General features: G+C 37.2%; 1 pseudogene; it reads left to right on the top strand.

Annotated features, from left to right (window-relative positions):
- The window catches only part of LOC111152486, a 63339-nt pseudogene that overhangs the window by 35382 nt on the left and 9157 nt on the right, over window positions 1–18800 (top strand).

The following is an 18800-nucleotide window of genomic DNA, read 5'->3' on the forward strand; positions in this document are numbered from 1 at the left end:
AAGGGATATGTAAAATAAAGTCCCTTCCCTTAAGTAAGTGTTTACCAACAGTAAACACCAATGCAGTGTTTGCATTTGCTAGGCATATTCCAGAGAGCTTTATGAATTGCAATTCACTTAATTATCAACAAAACAGTTATGTACAGAGACTTTTTCAGTTTGAAAGAACTAAACCAAAAGAAATGGAAAAAGGAATTCCAAAATTAAAATATATATATATATATATATATATATATATATATATGTGTGTGTGTGTGTGTGTTCCCTAAAGGGAATTATACCAAATGATTAGATTTTCAAAGGACCTTAGAGATCTGTAGTCCTGTCACTTTTTAATTCAATAATACTGAGAAGATAGGGAGCTGCAATTTTGACTACTCCATTCGTCTTCTGACAATATTCAGCTTTCACAAACAATATAAGTTAGGGAACAACAAAATGTTGGCAAGGATGCGGAGAAAGGGGAACCCTCTTGCCCTCCCACTTCTAGTGGGAATGCAAGCTGGTGCAGCTACTCTGGAAAACAGCATGGAGGTTCCTCAAGAAATTAAAAATAGAGTTACCTTATGAACCAGCGATACTACTAGGTATTTACCCCAAAGATGCAAATGTAATGATCTGAAGGGGCACCTGCACCCCAATGTTTATAGCAGCAATGTCGACAATAGCCAAACTATGGAAAGAGCCCAGTTATCCATTTATGGATGGATAAAGAAGATGAGGTATAGACACATAATGGAATATTATGCAGCCATCAGAAAGGATGAATACTTACCATTTGCAATGACATGGATAGAACTATAGAAGTTTATGCTAAGCAAAATAAGTCAATCTGAGAAAGACAATTATCATATGGTTTCACTCATTTGTGGAATGTAAGAAACAGCACAGAGGATCATAAGGGAAGAAGAGGGGGAATTACTGGGAAATCATCAGGGAAGCAGAAAAACCATGAGACACTTAACTCTAGGAAACAAACTGAGGCTGCTGAAGAGGGTATGGGTAGGGGTATGGGGTAAATGGGTGATGAGTATTAGAGAGTGCACATAATGTGATGAGGGTTGTTGTATGCAACTGATGAATTACTGAATACTCCATATAAAACTAATGATGTACTACATGTTGGCTAATTGAGTTTAAATTTTTTAAAAAGTTTTAAAAATATGTCCTTTTCTCCACAAACTAACCACTACTTTCTAACAAATTTTGTGGATGTTTTTAATAGCAAACCATGAGAGACTGTGGACTCTGAGAAACACACTGAGGGTTTTGGAGGGGTAGGTGGGGGTGGGGGGAGCAAGGTGGTGGGTATTATGGAGGGCATGTATCACATGGAGCATTGGGTATGGTGCATAAACAATGAATTTTGGAACACTGAAAAAAAAAAGTTACTCATTTGTTTAAAGTGCACGTTCTGCTCATTACATTAAGTTTCCATATGACAAATCTTAAAGAGTCTAGGAGAATGGAGGTTGAAGAACTTCTGATTTCACTATAGTGAGCTATTCCCTACCTAGAAACAGAGCTTGTTGAGAGTAATCTGTATGTTTTCTCCAAATACCAAATGATGTCTACTAACAACACTAAAACCTTACATATATCATGTTTCCCTTTAAAATCATGATTAGAAATTATAATAAAGATATAACTAAGATTGTGGCTACTACTACAACTGAAATGCAAGCTCTTTTTTCCATTTTTAAAGTAGGTTTGGAAACAGACAGATAAACACACTACTACAGTCAGAAATTATGTGTGGATTTCTTAGTAGAAAAATTATGCAAGTCTATCATATAAAGTTTATATGTAGGTTTTATATACACTTGATACAACTGCATTCAATTAGCACATTTTCAAATGTTTGGGAACAAATATAACAATGTTTGAGGAAGTACTAGAATTTCAACAACATTAATGTTTCACTGAATAAAATATTTTCGTAAAGATTTGAGCACTGCATGAATTCTAAATGCAATAATAGGTGCACTTTTGTCAATGTGTAGTGGTTTGAAGTAATTAGAGCTTTTAACAGTAGACTCCCCTTCCCTGCTCTGAATTCAGCTTTCAGACCGATAATCAGATCAAACTATTATGCCAGTGAACTTGTTTTGAACAATCATTATCAGGGGTAAAATAATATGAAGCAAATCCAAATAAAAGCACATAGAGTTCTGGGAATGAGCTTCATCAATTTGCTTATGAAAAAACAATGCTCTAGCCATGGAATAGCAATGCATTCTGTATTCTTATTGCTATTTTAAATTGTTAGAAACTTGTTTCATGCAATTTTGTGAGACAAAGCAAATTCAGAACACTAAGAAATCCTAACAGTAGCTTAAACATTTAAAAGATTTCACATATTTGAACACGTTCAGAAATGGAAACATATTAATGTGGGAAAAGTAACAACTACTGACCCAGCTCAATCAACTGTATCTATTTGAGGCAATCTACTGGTGTGCTTGGTCACACATTTCTCTTTCTGTCTGCCCACTCTGTACTGTTTATGTGTTTGCTCCTTGCAAATGCCTTTTGCACCTCTTGGGTTTTCTTGTTTTTGTTTTTGTTGTTGTTTGCTACCCTATTCTTCTTTTCCTGCTAAGTGATTTCATTTCATTTGGTTCTTTTATGGCCATTTCTTTTCCCCATTTCTCTACAAAGTTAAACTTTGACTTTTCTTCATCTCCCCTCCTTTCCTTGGAGAATCCATGCAATTTCATAGCTCTACCTACTTTTTAAAATAAAAGGTAATTTTAAGATTTGGAGTAAGGACTGATTTCACAACAGATATGGAATTCAAATATCAGTCAACAAGATTTGCTTATAGATATTTTTCTAACTGCCCATACATCTTCCTGCTAAAGTGGGGCTTAAGAGAATTACTTATTCACAGCAGCCATCTCTGGCCACAGACAAAAGGGAAGCTGCTTTAATGGTCTTTGTCCATGGACTGTCCTCCAAACTTTTAACTTTCTACTTCTTTTGGGCAATATTTACCTTTAGGTCTCTCCAGAACATAAGTCTCAATAGGATAACTCTCATCCAAAATGGTCATGGTTTTGCTTTAAAAAAAAATTTTTTTTTTGGCAGAATGGCATTATCCTTTAATTTTCTGGATTTCTCTTTAGCTGCAATTATCTTTAATAAATTATCACATTTCTACATTCATCCTCTTGTAACTGACTCTATTCTCCCAGCTTTCGTCCAGTTATTTAATGTCCTGATTTACTGGCAAAATTTCCACAGCTAGATTATTATTTGACTGTTTATAATGGCCTTTATATTCTGTCAGTAGAGTAGCTACTGTTGCAATGTTCCTGTAACTTATTACTTCAATTGTCACCATTACAGACCTATTTGTAGTAATTTATACAAATGCCCTTACTATGAGGATGACTTCAAAAAAATCTGCATGTCTAACTTTAGCTTGTTTTCTGACTTATATCTATATTTGCATCAGTCTCCTACACATTTTATTTTCTTCCTTGGGGAGGGAACACATGTGAGTTTCTTCTTTGAGAGTTGCCTATTCATATTCTTTGTACATTTTTCTAGCTTATGAATGTGTATTACTTGCTGGATGTTTTCTAATGTATGTTCTAAGGCCACCATTGTCAACTGGACCTCAACTGGGTCTAAACATGAATTCGTCTTCCTGCAAATCAGTTGACCCAATTTATTTTTCCATTTTTGTGATAGGTACCATCATTTTTCATCTCTTCTTTCAGCTCAGTGATGCATTTGCCAATATCACTCACTTGTCAAGAAATTCCCTTTTTTTTTTTAAAGATTTTATTTATTTTATTTGACACAGAGAGAGAGATCACAAGTAGGCAGAGAGGCAGGCAGAGAGAGAGGGAGAAGCAGGCTCCCTGCTGAGCAGAGAGCCCAATGCAGGGCTTGATCCCAGGACCCTGAGATCATGACCTGAGCTGAAGGCAGAAGCTTAACCCACTGAGCCACCCAGGCACTACAAGAAATTCCCCTTTTTTTTTAAATTAAGATTTTATTTGTTTTTGAGAGAAAGAGAAAGAGAGAGAGAGTGAGCATGAGGCAGGGGGAGAGGCAGAGGGAGAAGCAGACTCCCCACTGAGCAGGGAGCCCCATGCTGGACTTAATTCCAGGACCCTGGGATCATGACCTGAGATGAAGGCAGACGGTTAACTGACTGAGCCACCCAGGCACCCAAGAAATTCTCTTTTGAATCATGGCATTTCTTTATTGTTATTAAACATTTATCCATTGATAATTACTGCTTACAATGGTCAAATAAAATAATTATATTCACAAAAGTGTTTTGAGAATTACCAAGCACTGTGCAAAGGTATTCTGTTATTATGAATACACTTAATTTTTGTAGATATCTTCATCCATCTATATTATGCTTCTTCAGCTGTAGTATTAGTAACCAGAAAACAAAAATGTGCCCCCTAAAATGTCCAGTTTATTGCCACACCACAAGCACTTATAAATATTTGTTGATTGCAAGAAAAGGTAAGAATTAGGAAAAGTGAAGAGAAACTTTATTTTTGAGAATATTTTCCAGTCAGACGGTAAAAGTACCATTCGGTTTTTAAATGAAATTTTCTATTGTCTCTAAACAATAAATACCAAAAAAAAAAATCCTGTGATTGATTAACATAAATGAATATAAATTTTATATGCTATCTATTCCCCTAACAATTTTCTCTTGGATCATTTTATTGGTAGGACTTCATTATTTAATTCTAGCAATTTAATTGGCTAAATTACCTTTAGTGGAATTCAATATAGAAATACATTATATGAAATAATTTGCAATAGTAATTTGCATGAGTGAACTGCTATTATAATTCTTAGAGTAGTAACAGGAGTCACTTAATGAAAAAAATTCTATACACTGGAATACCAAAAAAATATTTCTATAGAATGGCTTTGCAATTTAGCATAATAATAAGTAAAACATCATTCTTTATAAAGAAAAAGGAGAAATACTAAGTAAGCTGATGGTAGAACACTTCAGGATTTATCTGGCCATTTAACAATTCATGCTTAGAAAAAAAAAAAAAACATAAAAAATGCTCTTTAAGCCCCCCATCTCTTATTTACTCTTGGGATCTAAATGCATTAATCTCAAACCATAAGAATTAGTGGTGAGGCATAAACAAAAAACACTCCAAAAACTATGAATCCCTTCCCTGCTATATTAGTTTCTGTGTACAAGGTATAATAATTACATGCATTGAATGAACTGACCTAGAGATTATGTCTCCACATTGTGGGAGAAATAGCTACTTCATTTTTTTATTATATCAAAGTAGAAGTCTAGTAGTGATCAAATTATAAAAGAGTGATTTATAATTTTCAGAGATCCCCCACACCCCATCCCTGCATCTAAGGAAGGCAGAATAGTTGGTATGTATATTGCATAGTGGCTTAAAAACTGAGTAGGGATTATAATCCTGCAGGATTGGTTACCTGACTAAACCCTTAACTAACACTTCCCCTGGTTAGGGCAAAGGTAATGTCTGAAAAAATCATGTGAAACACTTGCAAAGAAAAAGTAATAAACCAGCATTTGAGTGTCATCTTACAGATTTTAAACTTTGGCATATGTGATCTCATTTGAGCCACCCTATGCCCAGCTGGCATCACTACGTCCAATATAAAATTAAGGAAGTCATGCCCTCTGGAGGTGAGATCATTCTTCCAAGGTTATACAGATAGTATGTGGAAATGTCAATGTTCATAACCAGTGACTATAAATTCCACGCTCATTCTCTTAGCAAGCTGCTGCTTCCTAAGGTAAGTGAGTACACACTCAGAAGGGATCATTCATATTTTCTTGATCCAGCTATCCAAATTGTTTCTATAATTCATTGCTTTCTGTGGTTTTCCTGTCATTTGCATATTTTAGCTAATCAGAGTTTTAGATAGACTATGCATTGATTTGTACTCATGGTTCTTTACCATTCTTCTTCACTTCAGCAACCCCAGTCATTCTGTATCTCTTGATTGCCTTATTTGGATCTTGTTTATTTCTAATTAGGTTGATATTAACAATTGAAGCAATTATCTTGAATACAGTGTCAACCTTTTTCTTTCCACAACCAACAGCATTGACTGATGATACAAATATATTTGCTATCCAAATTGCTCTACTAATTTGGCATTCCCACCCAATTTCAATTTCACAGGTTTTGACACTACCTATTAATTCATGATCCTAGAATAACAATGTTAGAGTCATGGATGATTTGGGCAATATGAATTATAGAGGCATTTTGGAACGATTATCTATTTCTAATTTAGCAGTTTTTTTTCTGTAGCTTGTGAGATACTAAGTCATGTATTTAACCAACCACGATTCTATCTTAGTCTATTGATTTTACCATTAAGTTGTCTTTTTTTAATATCAATAGTGTTATTTAGTGGTGTTATATTTAAATATTTAAATTTAGTGGTGTTACATTTTAATTATATTTAATGATGTTACATTTTAATTAAAGTTATTTATTGGACATTAGTTTTCTTACCAAATGAACTCATCGTGTATGTGTGTGTGTCTGTGTGTCTGTGTGTCTGTGTGTGTTTAAAGATTTACTTATTTATTTTAAAGAGAGAGAGAGAGAGAGAGGAGAGTTAGTGGGGGTGGGGCAGTGGGAGAGAGAAATCCAAGCAGACTGCACTGAGTACAGAGCCCAACTTGGGGCGTGATCTCATGATGCTGAGATCAGGGCCTGAGCCAAAAACAAGAGTTGGATGCTCAACCAACTGCACCACCCTAATCTTGTATTTTTATCCCTCATCTTGTGTTTTTAAATGTTCTGTGATCTCCTGTAGTTGGATTTCTTTTTCTTTTCTTTTCTCCATACCCAGAGTGGAACCCAGCACTGGGCTTGAACTCATGACCCTGAGACCAAGAACTGAGCTGAGATCAAGAGTCAGGTGCTTAACCAACTGAGCCACCCAGGTAGCCCCTGTGGTCAGATATTCTGAGTACTAATATCATTCTGTTAGGAAAGCTCTGTGTGGATGCTTAAAGGATGCATTCTAATTCCTGTAAACAAAATCACATAATAAAAATTTAGACTTGAATCACTAAATGGTTAAATATGTATATCCATAAAAGTTGGAATTTTAAAAAGAATTATAATGATGGGGCACCTGGGTGACTCAGTCAGTTAAGCAGCTGCCTTTGGCTCAGGTCATGATCCCAGGACCCTGGGATTCCACAATGTCCAGCTCCCTGCTCAGCAGGGAGCCTGCTGCTTCTTCTCCTTCTGCCTGCTGTTCCTCCTGCTTGTGTGTGCACTCTCTCTCTCTTTCCCTCTCTGTCAAATAAATGAATAAAATCTTAAAAAAAAAAGAATTATGATGACAAACACCTTTATAGTTCTTCAAACTGGGAATTCTTTATTCCCACTTCACTTTTAATTATTGTATTATAGGTTGGTCTCAATACATTACCAACATGACACCTCTCAGAAACATTAGTCCTCCCAGGAGACCTATGACATTAATATAAGAATATGTCATCCAACCATTCCAGTGTACACTTAGGGAGACTTAATCATGACAACATTGGATAAGTTGGCCATGATGCTACCATGAGTTGGTGAAAGAATCAAAACTAAGACCTAAATTTCCTGCTTCTACTCATATACTTGTCTTTTTGCTTATTCAGTTTTTTTGCCAAAAATTAGGCATGTCTAATTTCTATTTCTGTTAGAAGGTATTTTGTGTGTTGGAGAAGTAGAATATGAAGTACTAATATTGTCTTATTAGTAGGGGAATTATTGTTTTAAGAAAGAGAATTATCTCATCATAAGAACTAACTCAACAGGCCTTTTGCTTTACTCCCATCTCCAGGTAAGCTCTTTCTCTCAAATGGAAAGCAGAAGTAATGTGATAGAATCACTTTAATGGATTACCTGAGACCCATGCAGCCAGAGGAATTCCATATGCCAATGGATCTAGTTTAGGATACTTGACTCAATATTCTTCCATAAGGGGAAAAGGTTAGCCTTGACTAACTAGATCAGTCAATTTTCGCAAAAAAGAGAACAACCCTGAGGATGCATTTTATAATCTGAGGTGGCTTTAAAAAATGTTCTAATAAGAACAAACTGAGGGTTACAGGAGGGTGGGTGGGTTGAATGAATGATGGGCATTAAGGAGGGCACTTGTGATGCTCACTGGCTGTTATATGTAAGTGACCAATCCCAGAATTCTATACCTCAAACTGATGTTACACTCATGTTACTAACTGGAATTTACATAAAAACTTAAAATAATAAATAGGAGAGAGGAGTCAAGATGGCAGAGAAGTAGCAGGCTGAGACTACTTCAGGTAGCAGGAGATCAGCTACATAGTTTATCTAAAGATTACAAACACCTACAAATCCAATGGGAGATCGAAGAGAAGAAGAACAGCAATTCTAGAAACAGAAAATCAACCACTTTCTGAAAGGTAGGACTGGCGAAGAAGTGAATCCAAAGCGACGGGAAGATAGACCGCGGGGGGAGGTGCCGGCTCCCGGCAAGCGGCAGAGCAATGGAGCACAAAATCGGGACTTTTAGAAGTCTGTTCCGCTGAGGGACATCGCTCCAGAGGCTTAACCGGGGTGAAGCCCACGCGGGGTCAGTGTGGCCTCAGGTCCCGCAGGGTCACAGAAGGATCAGGGGTGTCTGAGTGTCACAGAGCTTACGGGCATTAGAATGGGGAAGCCGGCTACAGAGACAGAGCCGAGGAGTGAGCTCTCAGCTCGGGGTTACCTTGAACCGGTCACAGGCTCAGTCAGCTCGGAGCGCGGCCAGAGGCCAGGGTGACGGGAGTAAATCGGCGCTGTTCTCTGAGGGCGCACTGAGGAGTGGGGCCCCGGGCTCTCGGCTCCTCCGGGCCAGAGACTGGGAGGCCGCCATCTTCATTCCCGTCCTCCGGAACTCTATGGAAAGTGCTCAGGGAACAAAAGCTCCCGAAGCAAACCCAAGCGGATTACTCAGCCCGGCCCCGGGTAAGGGTGGTGCGATTCCGCCTGGGGCAAAGACATTTGAGAATCACTACAACAGGCCCCTCCCCCAGAAGATCAACAAGAAATCCAGCCAGGACCAAGTTCACTTACCAAGGACTGCAGTTTCAATACCAAGGAGAGCAGCGGAATTCCAGAGGAGGAGAAAGCAAAGCATGGAACTCATGGCTTTCTCCCCATGATTCTTTAGCCTTGCAGTTAATTTAATTTTTTTACTTTTTCAATTTTTTTTCTTTTCTTCTGCCAATTTTTTTTAACTTTTACCCTTTTCCTTTTTAACGGTTTTTAACTAGTTTATCTAATACATATATATCTTTTTCTTTTTTATATTTTTTCTTTATTCATTTTCTTTTTTTTAATTGTTTCTTTTTTTCTTTCTTTCTGAACCTCTTTTTATACCCTTTTTCCCCCCTCACGATTTGGGATCTCTTCTGATTTGGTTAAAGCATATTTTTCTGGGGTTGTTGCCACCCTTTTAGTATGTTACTTGCTCCTTCATATACTCTTATCTGGACAAAATGACAAGGCAGAAAAATTCACCATAAAAAAAAGAACAAGAGGCAGTACCAAAGGCTAGGGACCTAATCAATACAGACATTGGTAATATGTCAGATCTAGAGTTCAGAATGATGATTCTCAAGGTTCAGGCCGGGCTCGAAAAAGGCATGGAAGATATTAGAGAAACCCTCTTGGGAGATATAAAAGCCCTTTCTGGAGAAATAAAAGAACTAAAATCTAACCAAGTTGAAATCAAAAAAGCTATTAATGAGGTGCAATCAAAAATGGAGGCTCTCACTGCTAGGATAAATGAGGCAGAAGAAAGAATTAGCGATATAGAAGACCAAATGACAGAGAATAAAGAAGCTGAGCAAAAGAGGGACAAACAGCTACTGGACCACGAGGGGAGAATTCGAGAGATAAGTGACACCAAAAGACGAAACAACATTAGAATAATTGGGATTCCAGAAGAAGAAGAAAGAGAGAGGGGAGCAGAAGGTATATTGGAGAAAATTATTGGAGAGAATTTCCCCAATATGGCAAAGGGAACAAGCATGAAAATCCAGGAGGTGCAGAGAAACCCCCTCAAAATCAACAAGAATAGGTCCACACCCCATCACCTAATAGTAAAATTTACAAGTCTTAGTGACAAAGAGAAAATCCTGAAAGCAGCCCGGGAAAAGAAGTCTGTAACATACAATGGTAAAAATATTAGATTGGCAGCAGACTTATCCACAGAGACCTGGCAGGCCAGAAAGAGCTGGCATGATATATTCAGAGCACTAAAGGAGAAAAACATGCAGCCAAGAAAACTATATCCAGCTAGGCTATCATTGAAAATAGAAGGAGAGATTAAAAGCTTCCAGGACAAACAAAAACTGAAAGAATTTGCAAATACCAAACCAGCTCTACAGGAAATATTGAAAGGGGTCCTCTAAGCAAAGAGAGACCCTAAAAGTAGTAGATCAGAAAGGAACAGAGACAATATACAATAACAATCACCTTACAGGCAATACAATGGCACTAAATTCATATCTCTCAATAGTTACCCTGAATGTTAATAGGCTAAATGCCCCAATCAAAAGACACAGGGTATCAGAATGGATAAAAAAACAAAACCCATCTATATGTTGCCTACAAGAAACTCATTTTAAACCCAAAGACACCTCCAGATTTAAAGTGAGGGGGTGGAAAAGAATTTACCATGGTAAAGGACATCAGAAGAAAGTAGGAGTGGCAATCCTTATATCAGATCAATTAGATTTTAAGCCAAAGACTATAATAAGAGATGAGGAAGGACACTATATTATACTCAAAGGATCTGTCCAACAAGAAGATCTCATAATTTTAAATATCTATGCCCCTAACGTGGGAGCAGCCAACTATATAAACCAATTAATAACAAAATCAAAGAAACACATCAACAATAATATAATAATAGTAGGGGACTTTAACACTCCCCTCACTGAAATGGACAGATCAACCAAGCAAAAGATCAACAAGGAAATAAAGGCCTTAAATGACACCCTGGACCAGATGAACATCACAGATATATTCAGAACATTTCATTCCAAAGCAACAGAATACACATTCTTCTCTAGTGCACATGGAACATTCTCCAGAATACATCACATCCTGGGTCCTAAATCAGGTCTCAACCAGTATCAAAAGATTGGGATCATTCCCTGCATATTTTCAGACCACAATGCTCTGAAGCTAGAACTCAATCACAAGAGGAAATTTGGAAAGAACCCAAATCATGGAGACTAAACAGCATCCTTCTAAAGAATGAATGGGTCAACCAGGAAATTAAAGAAGAATTGAAAAAATTCATGGAAATAAATGATAATGAAAACACAACAGTTCAAAATCTGTGGGACACAACAAAGGCAGTCCTGAGAGGAAAATATATAGCAGTACACGCCTTTCTCAAGACACAAGAAAGGTCTCAGGTACACAACCTAACCCTATACCTAAAGGAGCTGGAGAAAGAACGAGAAAGAAAGCCTAAACCCAGCAGGAGAAGAGAAATCATAAAAATCAGAGCAGAAATCAATGAAATAGAAACCAAAAAAAAACAATAGAACAAATCAACAAAACTAGGAGCTAGTTCTTTGAAAGCATTAATAAGATTGATAAACCCCTGGCCAGACTTATCAAAAAGAAAAGAGAAAGGACCCAAATAAATAAAATCATGAATAAAAGAAGAGAGATCACAATGAACACCAAAGAAATACAGACAATTATAAGAACATACTATGAGCAGCTCTACACCAACAAATTTGACAATCTGGAAGAAATGGATGCATTCCTAGAGACATATAAACTACCACAACTGAACCAGGAAGAAATAGAAAGCCTGAACAGACCCATAACCAGTAAGGAGATTGAAACAGTCATCAAAAATCTCCAAACAAACCAAAGCCGAGGGCCAGATAGCTTCCCGGGGGAATTCTACCAAACATTTAAAAAAGAACTAATTCCTATTCTCCTGAAACTGTTCCAAAAAATAGAAATGGAAGGAAAACTTCCAAACTCATTTTATGAGGCCAGCATCACCTTGATCCCAAAACCAGACAAGGATCCCATCAAAAAAGAGAACTACAGACCAATATCCTTGATGAACACAGATGCAAAAATTCTCACCAAAATACTAGCCAACAGGATTCAACAGTACATTGAAAGGATTATTCACCATGACCACGTGGGATTTATTCCAGGGCTGCAAGGTTGGTTCAACATCCGCAAATCAATCAATGTGATACAACACATTAAAAAAGAAAGAACAAGAACCATATGATACTCTCCATAGATGCTGAAAAAGCATTTGACAAAGTACAGCATCCCTTCCTGATCAAAACTCTTCAAAGTGTAGGGATAGAGGGCACATACCTCAATATTATCAAAGCCATCTATCAAAAACCCACCGCAAATATCATTCTCAATGGAGAAAAACTGAAAGCTTTTCCGCTAAGGTCAAGAACATGGCAGGGATGTCCATTATCACCACTGCTATTCAACATAGTACTAGAAGTCCTAGCCTCAGCAATCAGACAACAAAAGGAAATTAAAGGCATCCAAATTGGCAAAGAAGAAGTCAAACTATCACTCTTCACAGATGATATGATACTGTATGTGGAAAACCCAAAAGACTCCACTCCAAAACTGCTAGAAGTTGTACAGGAATTCAGTAAAGTGTCAGGATATAAAATCAATGCCCAGAAATCAGTTGCATTTCTCTACACCAACAACAAGACAGAAGAAAGAGAAATTAAGGAGTCCATCCCATTTACAACTGCACCCAAAACTATAAGATACCTAGGAATAAACCTAACCAAAGAGGCTAAGAATCTATACTCAGAAAACTATAAAGTACTCATGAAAGAAATTGAGGAAGACACAAAGAAATGGAAAAATGTTCCATGCTCCTGGATTGGAAGAATAAATATTGTGAAAATGTCTATGCTACCTAAAGCAATCTACACATTTAATGCAATTCCTATCAAAGTACCATCCATTTTTTTCAAAGAAATGGAACAAATAATCCTAAAATTTATATGGAACCAGAAAAGACCTCGAATACCCAAAGCAATATTGAAAAAGAAAGCCAAAGTTGGTGGCATCAGAATTCCGGACTTCAAGCTCTATTACAAAGCTGTCATCATCAAGACAGCATGGTACTGGCACAAAAACAGACACATAGATCAATGGAACAGAATAGAGAGCCCAGAAATAGATCCTCAACTCTATGGTCAACTAATCTTCGACAAAGCAGGAAAGAATGTCCAATGGAAAAAAGACGGCCTCTTCAATAAATGGTGTTGGGAAAATTGGACAGCCACATGCAGAAAAATGAAATTGGATCATTTCCTTACACCACACATGAAAATAGACTCAAAATGGATGAAGGACCTCAATGTGAGAAAGGAATCCATCAAAATCCTTGAGGAGAAACACAGGCAGCAACCTCTTCAACCTCAGCCGCAGCAACATCTTCCTAGGAACATCGCCAAAGGCAAGGGAAGCAAGGGCAAAAATGAACTATTGGGATTTCATCAAGTTCAAAAGCTTTTGCACAGCAAAGGAAACAGTTAACCAAACCAAAAGACAACTGACAGAATGGGAGAAGATATTTGCAAACGACATATTGGATAAAGGGCTAGTGTCCAAAATCTATAAAGAACTTAGCAAACTCAACACCCAAAGAACAAATAATCCAATCAAGAAATGGGCAGAAGACATGAATAGACATTTCTGCAAAGAAGACATCCAGATGGCCAACAGACACATGAAAAAGTGCTCCATATCGCTCGGCATCAGGGAAATACAAATCAAAACCACAATGAGATATCACCTCACACCAGTCAGAATGGCTAAAATTAACAAGTCAGGAAATGACAGATGCTGGCGAGGATGCGGAGAAAGGGAACCCTCCTACACTGTTGGTGGGAATGCAAGCTGTGCAACCACTCTGGAAAACAGCAGGGAGGTTCCTCAAAATGTTGAAAATAGAACTACTCTATGACCCAGCAATTGCACTACTGGGTATTTACCCTAAAGATACAAACGTAGTGATCCGAAGGGGCATGTGCACCCGAATGTTTATAGCAGCAATGTCTACAATAGCCAAACTATGGAAATATGTCTATCAACAGATGAATGGATAAAGAAGATGTGGTATATATACACAGTGGAATACTATGCAGCTATCAAAAGAAATGAAATCTTGCCATTTGCGATGACGTGGATGGAACTAGAGGGTATCATGCTTAGCGAAATAAGTCAATCGGAGAAAGACAACTATCATATATCTCCCTGATATGAGGGAGAGGAGATGCAACATGGGGGGTTAAGAGGGTAGGAGTAGAGTAAATGAAACAAGATGGGATTGGGAGGGAGACAAACCATAAGTGACTCTTAATCTCACAAAACAAACTGAGGGTTGATGGGGGGAGGGGGGTTGGGAGGAGGGGTGGGGTTATGGACATTGGGGAGGGTATGTGCTATGGTGAGTGCTGTGAAGTGTGTAAACCTGGCGATTCACAGACCTGTACCCCTGGGGATAAAAGTATATTATATGTTTATTAAAAAAAAAAAAGTAGAAACAATGGAAACATTTATCAAATGGGAAAGGTTTATATAGATATACAATATTCATAGAAAAATATCTATAATATATTAAATAAAGCAGAATATAAAACAGTAAAAAAATTAAAATTATAAATAAATAAATAATAAAATGTTCTAATAATTAGAGAATTAAAAATATTTAGTGGGTGAGGGTAGAGGAGGTAAAAGATGCTAGAAATCCTGCAGGAGATAGTCCCTCATAAAGATGACTTTCTTTGTGTTCTACAAGACATAGTGATATCCTAGTAGACATTCATGTAGAAAATCAAATGCCATTGAAATTGAGACTAGTCCATTATCACTAATCCTAAAACAATATTTTTGCTTTAAATTCCAATGAACAACTACTTCCCATTACACCTGTACTTTTGATTTCTCTTAAATTTGAACTCATTCATTACAGTGAAATTTAAGAATTTAGTTTGAGTATGTTTCTAGTGTAGTTGTGACTGAGCATTTACATACTGAAACCCTTGTAGTATTAATATTATATTAGTTTATCCTTTGTGTGATAAAGTATTATATATTATGTATTTTCTAAATAAGTGAGTAGGTGATTCTCATTTTAGGATAACAAGGAGGGCTTTACAAATGTCAGCATTAGACTCTTCAGTTAAGATGTACTGTCTTATATCAACTAATGCCAACCACTGGGCGTATGGCTGCCATGAAACACAGCATGAGACAGGTGATGGAAGATGACCATGTATACTTGCAACTCTTTTATTGGGTTTAATAAAGAACATTGAAACGATTTCTTAGAAAAGCTAAGATTTCAAATGCAGGTAGTCTCCTTGTTCATGATCAGTATGGGAATGGAGTCCTAAAAAGCACTTATTTTGTATAATAAAATTTCCTTTTTTTTAAGGTTTTATTTATTTATTTGATGCACACAAAGAGAGCACAAGCAAGCGGAGCAGCAGGCAGAGACAGAGGGCAAAGCAGGCTCCCCGCCAAGCAGGGAGTCCTATGCGGGGCTGGATCCCAGGGTCCTGGGTTCATCACCTGAGGCGAAGGCAGATGCTTAACGACTGAACCATCCAGGTGCCCCTGTATAGTAACATTTCAAAGTTAGGCACAACCATTAAGAATAAGCATTTTTACTTTTAAAATGCTATTCTAAAATGCATTTTAAATTACTCCTCAGTGTGTGTGTTACAGTGTATTAATGTTACATGCAAACCTTGATCCGTTTGGGGATTCAAATCCTTTTCTGAAAATATATATCATACTAATAGAATATGTGTTTATATCTATTTATGTACCTATGTATCTATTTAGTCATATACATCTATTTAAAGTCACTAGAAAAATATGCATACACGTGTATACACCCATGTACATACAGAAGGATCCTATGCCAAAGCTCGCAGTATTCTGAACTTTAAGGGAAACTAAATGATTTAGACAACACACTGATAAATTAAAGAATAGAACTAAATGAAATAGAAGATGAAACCCAGGAAGGTGAGGAGGATCTGAGATCCACATGTTATAAGGAAAGATGAAACAGTCTTGAGAAAGGTTAGCCTAAGGAAAGAAAGATTTGTGGGTTACTTGATAGCTCTTTTCAAGTATTCTCAGAAAGAGTGGCTTGTTCTACTTTCTTCCAGAAACAGAAACAAAGGCAACATGTTAGAGGGAACATTTCAGTTCAAAATAAGGAAGAATTTTCTGGCACTCATCAGCACCCCCTCCCCCACCTGCCACGCCCACCAAAAAAAAGTGTCCACTACTCCTTTGAATCAATCAGTTCTGCACCACTCTGTGGTAGGAATGGAGTAGAAGGAAATTCTCCATGAGTATTAAATGCCTGGGTTAGAGTTCTTTCCAATCACATCCTTCTAACTAGCAGCTCTGGGAGATTTAACTGTTACTTATATCAATAATTTGACACTGGTTTCTCCCAGTGGAATCACATTAATTCTAGCCAGCCTTACGTTTTATAATTATTAGATATAAAATGTCACTGGTCCTTCTGATGGGAAATGACTGCTACAACCCTAGAGAGGACAAAAATACATAAAGGGAAATGAGTCTCCCTCACTTCCTGCATGTCCTGACAGCCAGAACTGGGAAAAAGTGGTGCTCTTATTACTTCTCTTCAAAATATTTTCAAGAGCCTGCATTAAGTTCCTTTTTAAAGAGAATATGTTTTAAAATGTCAGTGTTGTCTCTGTGAATGATGGATCATACTTTAATTTTCTTTCCTTTAAGACTCATTGTTATCTAGCAACAACAACAACAACAACAACAAAACAAGGAAGAAAAGAAAAAATACATCTGCTACTCCACTAAAAATGTTACGACATTTTAAACACAGCATGCCCCTAGGGGAAAAAAATGTGTGTATGTATTTTTGTAATACTGGGTATTTTCATGGGATTTTCCATCTTTCCCCATCTCCATGGGGAGCATATGCTATGATTTCCTAAGAGAGCAATCTGGAATGAATATTTTAATCCTCCTCAGGGGGGCAAAATTTATAGCATTGCTGATAGAATAATCAGCATCTTAATGGCATCGTTTTTTCTTTTCTTTTTAATTTATAAAGTATGTCTTTAAAGACTTTTATGAATGCCTTAAAAGTTCTACTTCTTGAGGAATTCATTAGAAAGGAAAATTATCTCATTTGCTTAGTTAAAGAAAACTACCCATTGTCCCTTCATAAGAACCTCAATAACCAATTCTAATACTACAGTTTTCATAATATGGGTTACAGCTATATTGAGTTTTTAATTTAAAAATATTTTCTAGCAAATGACATAGCACTTCTGGCTTCTGGGAAATGCATATGCCATGCATAATTAATCGCTATAAAAGAAGATTAATAACTTGATGTTCACTGCCACAATCTCTCTCACCTCATCCAAATATCTCTCGTCTGAAATTGAAATCTACACCTGACTGGGATCAGGATGGCAATGAATGCTCCATGATGGCCTGGCGCATAGTAGGTAACACACACACACACACACACACACACACACACACACTGAATTATCAACTCTGCTTCCTTTCCTGTTTTCAGTGCATCTATCAGAAGACTCTGAAGATCTCAGCCATGTATGAAAAGCTGCCAATCCCTGGAACTAAACCTTCACTCAGGCCCATTAATGATGAAGCCAATCATACCCTTTTTTGTTACCCTGATAGTGTTGTTGTTGTTGCTGTTCTGTTTTTTTCTGAAATCTCAGGAGCTGCACAAATTAAAGGACTGCTTCCATGTGCCTAAGGACAGAGAGGGATAGATTCTTCTAGGAACCATTCTCTGCGTCACCGTGCTATAACAGTCTCCTCTCAGGCTCTCTTATCCCCAGCCTCAGAGGTCATTTATCCGTGGTACATCGTATCTGCTTTTTCAAGCTGCCTTAAGAGTCCTCCCTCCACCAGCTGTGTCTTTGGTTCAGTCCTTCAAGGTGCTACTAGAAATATGAAAGCCCTCCTTATGGCCACATCTCCTCCAGAATTTGAGTTTTGTTTGTACTTTCTTCTTCCTTCGAATATATTTCACAGAAGAAATGGAAGTGTAATAATTATGTGACACCTAAATACTTTGTTATGGTTTCTTTTTTTTTTTTTTATGGTTTCTGACTTCTACTTTTTGTATGACTTTCTACCTCATGTCTACGGGGGATCTTGGTAGCTAATAACTACTCTTGTATATACCATCTAATGTCATATTGTACTCAGTGACTTTTCCAGTTTTTCCTTTTTCTGAGAACTAATGTAATGGCAATGAGGAAAAATTGAAATTCAAAATTGTATTTTACACAACTAAACTCCTTTACTTCAAATCAGGGACTTCTGTAATTTCTTAGGCTAAAGAAGTTAACTACGAGTGAAAAAAAAAGTTAACTATAAGTGCATCCTTCACTCAAGTCTGGAGTCTAGCAGAAGGTATGATAGGTAGTCGGTGCTGAATTTATGCTTCAAGTTAAAAAAATAATTGAGCTAATCTCTTTGACTCTCAATATTCTGACCTGTACAATGAGGATAAAGGAAGGTAACACATGTGGGAGTTTGGGGTTTGCTCAGAGCAGCATTCAGCAAATGTGTAGCCCTGCACCAATGTCCTTTGCATAGACCACATTCTCTTGCCACCGTACCTCAGGCTCAAAGTTCCCTGTCTGGAATAGCCACATTCAAACAGCACTTCTA

Source organism: Enhydra lutris, unplaced genomic scaffold (assembly GCF_002288905.1).
Source record: "Enhydra lutris kenyoni isolate GAN:26980312 unplaced genomic scaffold, ASM228890v2 scaffoldscaffold28, whole genome shotgun sequence".
Classification (NCBI taxonomy): Eukaryota; Metazoa; Chordata; class Mammalia; order Carnivora; family Mustelidae; genus Enhydra; species Enhydra lutris.